Source organism: Cryptomeria japonica, chromosome 4 (assembly GCF_030272615.1).
Source record: "Cryptomeria japonica chromosome 4, Sugi_1.0, whole genome shotgun sequence".
Lineage (NCBI taxonomy): Eukaryota > Viridiplantae > Streptophyta > Pinopsida > Cupressales > Cupressaceae > Cryptomeria > Cryptomeria japonica.
The window spans coordinates 770,148,135-770,156,920 of record NC_081408.1 but is presented as its reverse complement, the minus strand read 5'-3'; positions in this window follow the sequence as shown (position 1 = coordinate 770,156,920).

Genomic DNA, 8,786 nt, shown 5'->3' with positions numbered 1-8,786 from the left:
ATATTGTGATATTATGTCAGTAGAATGCATGTTAAATTCAGTTGCTTTGATCTTATGTATAAATGATTTATGGAAAATTGAATGCATTGGAATACTTGATTCTTTCGTTATGGAATTTTGATGTATGTGTAGTTTTAAACTTAAGCATTTACTTTATCTAATTAAATGGACAATTAGATTAACCATGGTGTTAATATAATCTATGATTAATCTTCGTTTGTAACCCTTTGGAAATCATGTGTTAGTCTTCCGCTGTGTTATTAAACGTGCAATTGTTATAATTAATGCACTTAATCTTTAAAAAAAAATTAATTTCACCCTTTAGTTGCCTAGTTGTGTTGTTTTCCTTTAGGGTTCCTGGCAGGGCATTACATTTGGTATCAGAGCTCAAGTTTCAACACTGGGTACTTTGGGTTTGTAGTGAGCCTATTTAGTTAACCTTTTTGCTTAGGTCTTAATGTTTGTATTTCTCTTGTTTTAACCTTGCTATAGGTCTGAATCATTTTCTCCATATAGTGCTAGGTCATGGCTAGGAAAGCTAGGGGAGGATGCAACGAAGATGAGAGAGCTGTATTCTTATTTGTTTTAGGCTTCCAGGAGTAAGCCTAGTTTTGGGGGGGGGGGAGAATGTAGTACCCTTCCTCATTTGAACTTATTAGACTCATATTTTTATTATTGTTTGCTCTCAGTGGATACAGTACCATAATGTGTTATTCAGATTTTTATTTGTGCATGAAAATTGCAAGATTTGGGAGGAATGGGATTACCAGAGAAAATATTCCCTCTTGTTTAATTTTTGTTTCGATACTTGGCTATGACAGTCCTTTTTAATATTTGTGTATCTCTATGGAATTATTTAGTTATTTTAGAAATAAATTTAATCATTAATTAAATTTATTGTGATATTAAAAGTTAAGAGAAATTGTTGTATTATATTATTTTGGAGAAATTATGTATTAATTAATTTCCCTTTTAAAAATTTTGATTGGAAATAAATTTTGGTTGAAAATAGAATTTACTGGTTTTTAGGTTATTGTATGTTAAAATTAAATTTTTAAAAAAATAAATAAATTTTAAAAAAAATTAAATAAAAAAAATATATAAAAAAAAATTAATTAAAAAAAAAAAAATTAATTAAAAAAAATAAAATAATAATAATAATATTATATATGTGTGTGTGTGTGTGTGTGTGTGTGTGTGTAGTATTTTCTGTGGTTTTAATTATGTTATTTTGGAAATGAAAGATATTTCAAAATTAAATCTTCTTTTTATTATATATTTTAATGTGATATAATTATATAATATTATATTTGTATATTCGTAGAATATATATATTTATGTAATTATATTATATTATTATATATTTATGTAATTACATTATATTATTACATATAATTTTTAATTTTTAATTTTTAATTTAATTTAGATTATTAATATAATCTAATCGGGTTTATTTGTAAATTAATCATAAACATACAATTAGAGGGTTAATTTTTATGTGATTTTATTTAACTTTATTGGTCAAATGACAACATTGGTTTCCTTGTGTTAATATAGTTGTATTTTCTTTTTTTTTGGAAAATCTTTAATTGCAAGTATTTTATGCTTTTGGTTGTTTTAAGAAAAGATTCCCTGTATTAGGATCTTGTGTAAATGGTATTTGCAGTCAAGCTTAATTTCATTGCAATTCTGGTTGAGTTGTCATTGTGTCGTATGTTATTGTATCTCCTTGGTCAGGTGTTGTTGTAAAACCTTATTGATGTGAGCCATTGTGTGTTTTGTCCAAATAGTCAATCTTGGGTTAGTGATTGTGTATCCTCACCTGTGGTTTGTCAGGATTAGTTATGGCTGTTTGTTTTGCCATAGAGTTCTCATAGAGAGACCTTTCCTGTTAGTGTCCTATGAGAGAGAGTGTCTTTCGAACGGGGGTCGTGCCCGAAGTGGATGACAGGATAACCCGTCGAAAGTTAGTTAAAAAGTGATAACCTAATAATATATTGGGGGGGAGTGAGATAAATATTAATTAAGATAATGTACCTCGTGCATAGGTGTAGTGCTAGTATAGGGCTCATAATGCTACGAGAAGGCCTGGAATGGCAAACTTACCACCTTGTCTTCACGAAAGGATTGGTAGGGTCCGCATTAGACTTAGTTGGAGCCGAAAGCCAGGAGAGGTTACCAGGACATAGAGTCGGGACCTAGGAGGCCTACCATGGTAACCATCAAGCTATGCAATGACACTCTCCTTATAGTCACTAGTGTTTGTGAGTTGAGTCACATGGATGTTTGCGGAGTCTTGTAGTTCTTTCGTACTTGTCTTACTTTGCTTGCTTGAGGGTTTTCTATTATCTCCTAGCATGGTGGGGTGGTTCCATTTCGGGATCACATGGTCGGGTGGTAGTGCCACTTGCCATCGAATGTTTTGGATTATATCTTTAGGCGGGGAAAGGCTTCGCTGGTGTTTCTTGGTTCATGGTTCATGTACCAGCTCTTGTTCGTGATCTTTGTTTAGTTGAGACCTTGTGGTCATTGTATCAAACTTTTATGTAACCTTGATATTGTAACTTTGTAATTCGTGGTATTTTTGGAAGCCATCTATTTATGGATATTGTGATATTATGTCAGTAAAATGTATGTTAAATTCAGTTGCTTTGATCTTATGTATAAATGATTTATGGAAAATTGAATGCATTGGAATACTTGATTCTTTCGTTATGGAATTTAGATGTATGTGTAGTTTTAAACTTAAGCATTTACTTTATCTAATTAAATGGACAATTGGATTAACCATGGTGTTAATATAATCTATGATTAATCTTCGTTGGTAACCCTTTGGAAATCATGTGTTAGTCTTCCGCTATGTTATTAAACATGCAATTGTTATAATTAATGCACTTAATCTTTAAAAAAATAAATTATTTCACCCTTTAGTTGCCTAGTTGTGTTGTTTTCCTTTAGGATTCCTGGCGAAGCATTACACTTTTGAAGTAGGCATGAATCTGAAAATACAAACACAAATTTGAATACCCATTTCACCTTTATACAACTTACTTCAAAATGAGGTAGGGTTGTTTTGTATGGATAGGAGCAAAATAATGATTGTTCAGTTTGAATTAGGCCTAATTAGGCTTGTGGGCTTATAGGGTAACTTGGTTAACTCAACTCCAAATGAAGCCAATGATTTTTCAAGATAAGTTAGGGTCTAGGAAGGGTCCCAACACCCCTTCAAACATTCCACAACTGTTCCAAATCAGTTTTGTTCAATGCAATGCAAATTTGAACTTTTTGTCAATGGTTTCAGCTCTATACATAGAGATATCGGGCCTAGGGAATCACTTTTCCATAGGAAAACTTTCTCTTCTACTTTTAAAACTTTTTCATCATTAAGAGCATCTATTTATAGACTATTTCACTAGTGGAAAAGTGATTTGTACATTTTTCTTTCCTTCTAGTTAACCTGGGGGGGTTTTAACCCGCCTAGAGAGAAATGCTTATAACTTCTTCGAATTTGAATGAAATTTAATGCCACCAGTCAAAAATAAAATTTAACTCAAACTAGAATCATTTCCAATCAGTTTAAGAATACCATGAGACCATACAAGCAAGTGGGAAGCAATATAGAAGCAAAAACAAATTTAAATTTTAGAAACAATGATCTTTATTTGAATGCCAACATCAACAATCTTCTTCCAACTTCATTCCAACCCCTTGGGTCGATGAAGCAAGGAAATTTAAATGTTTTCCTAATATCCTTCAACAGTTACAACTAAAATTTGAATTATGGATATTAAATCATCCATTTGGTCACCTTAACACAAAAGTGTAAAGTTTCCCATTACAACTCTATGCAACTTTCTACAATATATCTACTTTGACACCATTAGACTCCCTAGGACTCAAAATAAGCATCAAAAAACATAAAATGGTATGATAAGACCTTATTTCATGTAAGAACAACAATTGAAGACAAAAAAAACAACTTTCACTAATGGTACATAGGCTTAGATCAAAGGTGCTCCTGCATCAGATTCCCTATGCGCATTGATCTGCCACCTTTTGTTATAGATTGCCTCATGGGTAATTTTGGGGCACATGCACATCATTGCATGGAAAGAACCAAGTATTTGTATCATCAACATAATTTTTTTTGTCTCGCTACTAGCTTTCTATTGTTGTTTGATGATAGAACCTGCAAATGATTAGGGACAACTATAATTTGATTAAAAACTTATCCTTGACCATTTCCTTGAGCTCCTCTATGATTATGATTCTATTGATATAATGGTCTTGTAGAAAGGTAATTCTTGAAAGGAGGTCAAGGAGTGGATTATTTCCTCTTTATGTTAATTATTTCATTTCAAAAGGTCCGCAATAGGTTCTTCATGTCATTCATTTCCACAACCAAGGTTGATTACACAATTGCAAGGCTTGGGGTGTTCAAGTACACACACATCAATGATGGGGATGCAGATGTGCTTGGTTAAGTGTCTCCTAACATTGGGGAAGAAGACTCTAGGAATACAAGCATTGACGACCTCAGGGGGAAGCTTTCCAACATCAATTAAACTATCCACTACTTGTACCACCTTTTCCTATGCTTGGATTAAGGAGCTTCCTTCAAGTGACTAGATCATCGTTGCAATCTCTAAATTAAAATCCTTCAAGAAGAGCACAAAATCCATATTTGTTGGTGGTTTGGTTGCAATTAGAATCCTTTTCAAGGTCTTCAGAAACCTCATGTTGAAATCATAAATGACTTATTGGGGAGCTCACTTGATATTTATCAAATGGTGCAACGAGGATGAATGGTCTCCCTTCTCAATGAACTACTCAAAGAATAAGTTCTCAAGCACATCCCAATTTGCTATGGAATTTGGGGGAAGATATCTATACAAGTCCATAGACTTCCCTTTAAAGGATGCAACAATCAATCTTAAGGCTACATTCTATTGGGTCGCAAAGTGGACTCGACATAGGTCTATGATGTCTTGTAGGTGTTTTGTAGGAATTTTTCCTTCTTCTCTATTGAACTTAGGCAAGGTCGAGTCCCTTGTCATGAATCCCGAGGGGAGTGTTGACCATTTTTCCAACAATCTCCCCCTCAACATTACTCGAGGGGATTCGAACCCGTGACCCAATGCTCTAATACCATTTGTTAGCAACAACCAAAAAGGAAGACTAAGAGGGGGGGGCGAATCAGTCATCATCGGAATATAAAACTTAATCACAAAACATAGATCTAATATACTGTAGTAATAAGACAAATAAGCAAATTGAGAGCACAACACACAACACTAAGATTTTGACGTGGAAAACTTGGTTAAGGGGAAAACCATGGTGGTAACCTACCCACAATAAGATGATACTTTGCAGTAGTATGTGAAAATATTACAATGGGGAATGCATATGCATTCAGGCACATTTCCTAGAGTTCACTGCTCAAATATAATGGCCTGGAAGGCTACAACTCTCGGGGAAGTCTCACTGACTTACAACAAGATTTGAACTACAATCTGAAAGAAATGAATTGAAAGAATAGCATCTCCAAATGCTTGATTACAGTTCCGGTTAAGCGCAGATGTCTGCCTTGCAACACCAATCTCTGCTCAAACTCAATATCGAAGGATAAATCACTTGTTCACACATAAAACTCTCTCTAATAATGAAACCATAACCTCAACACCTAAATTACATTAATATATCACCTATATATACAATTCATCAACCTTGATAACAAGGTCGGCTAAAACCTCAACCCTCAATTACAAAATTACATCACATGATAGAAAGATTGACCACCAAACCAATATAATGATTTAAATAGCATAACATGGTCCTAAAACAAACTCCCAAACACTCATCTCCACCGAAAATCATGCCAGGATCAACCACAACATGCTACACCACCAGGAAAATCACATAACACAAAAATCATCATCGGTTCATAGAAACCATCAATAAATTGCACAACAATCAATATGGATCACCAAAACAAATAGGACACAACTAGGAAACACCAGCAAGCATGTTAGAATCATCAGGAACAATTGCACCAACACCACTTATCAAATCTTCATCGGTCAATGTTTGAAAGCTCAAGAACATAACCGATAAACAACTATCACAAAGAAAGATAACTTGTGGAGCACCAAATCATGATCCATGTGAAATGAAGATACACAAGACCATCCCAAGAAATATCCCATAAAATCAGCACAAGATCTGATCACACCATAATATACCAGAGGACATACCGAATTCTGCAAAACAATGATCAACAAAACCAAACTACAAACCAAATCATAAGATCTTCCCAATCTACAATCACCAGAGAAATACATAGGAATATGTTGACATCAATGACAACAAAATATCCTAGCACTAGCAATGAGCAACAATATCCAACAATCTCCCCCTTTGGCATTCATGGCAACATATGAATGTGAAAAGCAATCAATGCAAAGAAATAAGATATCTCCAACAAACTCCCCCTAAGATCAAGACAAATAAAGAAGTTTTTCACATGATATCTCTATTGGATATGGCTGGTCATTAATGCTACTAGGATATGTTGTTGTCATTGATACCAACATATTCATGTGATTTGTTCCGATGATTGTATTTTGGGAAGATCTTATGATCCGGTTTGTAGTGTTGTTTTGATGATCACTGTTTTGCAAAGTTCGATATATCCTCCGATATATTTTGGTGTGATCAGATCTTATTTTGAGACTTTGGGATATTTCTTGGGATGGTCTTGTGTATATTCATTTTAGATGGTTCGTGATTTGATGGCCCTCAAGTTACCTTTCTTTGTGATAGTTGTTGATTGGTTGTTTTCTTGAGCTTGCAGATGTTGACCGATGAAGATTTGATAAGTGGTGTTGGTGCAACTATTCCTAATGATTCTAATGTGCTTTTTGGTGTTTCTTAGTCATGTCATATTTGTTTTGGTGATTCACATTGATTGTTGTGCGAGTTTTTGGTGGTTTCTATCAATCGTTGATGTTCTTCATGTTATGCGGTTTTCCTGGTGGTATAGCATGTTGTGGTTGATATTGGCATGATTTTTGATGGAGTTGAGAATTTGGGAATTTGATTTAGGATTATTCTATGCTATTTAAATCATTGTATTGGTTCTGTGGTCGATCTGTGTACCGTATGATGTAATTTTGTAATTAAGGGTTGAAGGTTTAACTGACCTTGTTGTCAAGGTTGATGACTTGTATATATAGGTTATATAGTCATGTAATTTAGGTGTTGATGTTGTGTCTGCATTATCAGAGAGATTTTTATGTGTGAAAAAGTGATGTATCCTTCGGTGTTGAGTTTGAGGTGAGATAGGTGTTGCAAGGCAGACATTTGTGCTTAACCGGAACTGTAATCAAGCATTTGGAGATACTATTCTTTCAGTTCATTTCTTCTAGATTGTAGTCTGAATCTTTTTGTAAGTCAATGAGACTTCCCTGAGGGTTGTGGCCTTCTAGGACATTATATCTAAGCAATGAGCTCTAGGCAGTGTGCCTAAATGCATGTGCATTCCCCATTGTAATATTTACACATACTATTGCAGAGTATCATCTTACTGTGGGAAGGTTCCCACTGTGGTTTTTCCCTTAACCAGGTTTTCCATGTCAAAATATTGGTGTTGTGTGTTGTGTTGCTAATTTTCTTATCTATTTTATTAATGCATTTTATCAGATCTATGCTTTATGATTAAGTTTGGTATTCTGATGAAGACTGATACACCCCCCCTCTCAGTCTTTCTTCTTCATTTCTACTTACACTCTCTCCCCCTTTGGCAACAATGCCAAAGATCTCAAAATAGAATACCAAACTTACTCTCCCCCTTAGAATATAAAACATGAATCTCTCTCCCCAAAACATAGACTACTCCAATAGAGGAGCAACACCAACACACCAATCTAGATAAAAGGATAAGACTGTGAAGTCCACCAGAATGATGCAACTCACTACATATAGTTATCATCAGGATGAATGGATACCCCTAACTTGTCTCTCAAGTAGACAAATGCATCTGGAGGAAAAGGCTTAGTGAAAATATCAACTATTTGTTCTTTTGTAGATACATACTCCAACTTCACCTTCTCTTCACTGACTTGCTCTCTTAAGTAATGATATTTGATTGACACATGCTTAGTCTTTGAATGTTGCACTGGATTCTTTGACATGTTAATAGAACTAGAATTATCACAGTATATGAGTAGGCTCATCATAAATAACTCTAATATCCTTCAACATTTGCTTCATCCAAACTACCTGAGTGCAAGTACTAGTAGCAACAATGTACTCAACTTCAGCAGTAGATAAGGACACTGAATCTTGTTTCTTACTAGCCCATGAAACCAACTTCTTACCCAAAAAGAATGCTCCACTAGTAGTGCTCTTCCGGTCATCAACATCACCAGCCCAATCTGCATCAGTGTAGGCACATAGCATGAAATCATCATTCCTTGAATAACATAAACCATAATTCACAGTTCCCTTTAGGTATCTGAATATCCTCTTAATAGAAATGACATGATTCTCTTTCTGATCAACTTGGTATCTAGCAGCCTTGCACACAACATGCATAATGTTCGGTCTAGTATGAGTAAGATATAACAGTCCACCAACCATAGATTTGTACAAACTCTGATTAGCTTTAGGGGATTCATCATTCTTAGACAATTTACAACCAATCACCATATGATTTCCAACTGGTTTGGAGTCATCTAACCCAAACTTCTTCGACAATTCCTTCATATACTTAGTTTGAGATATGA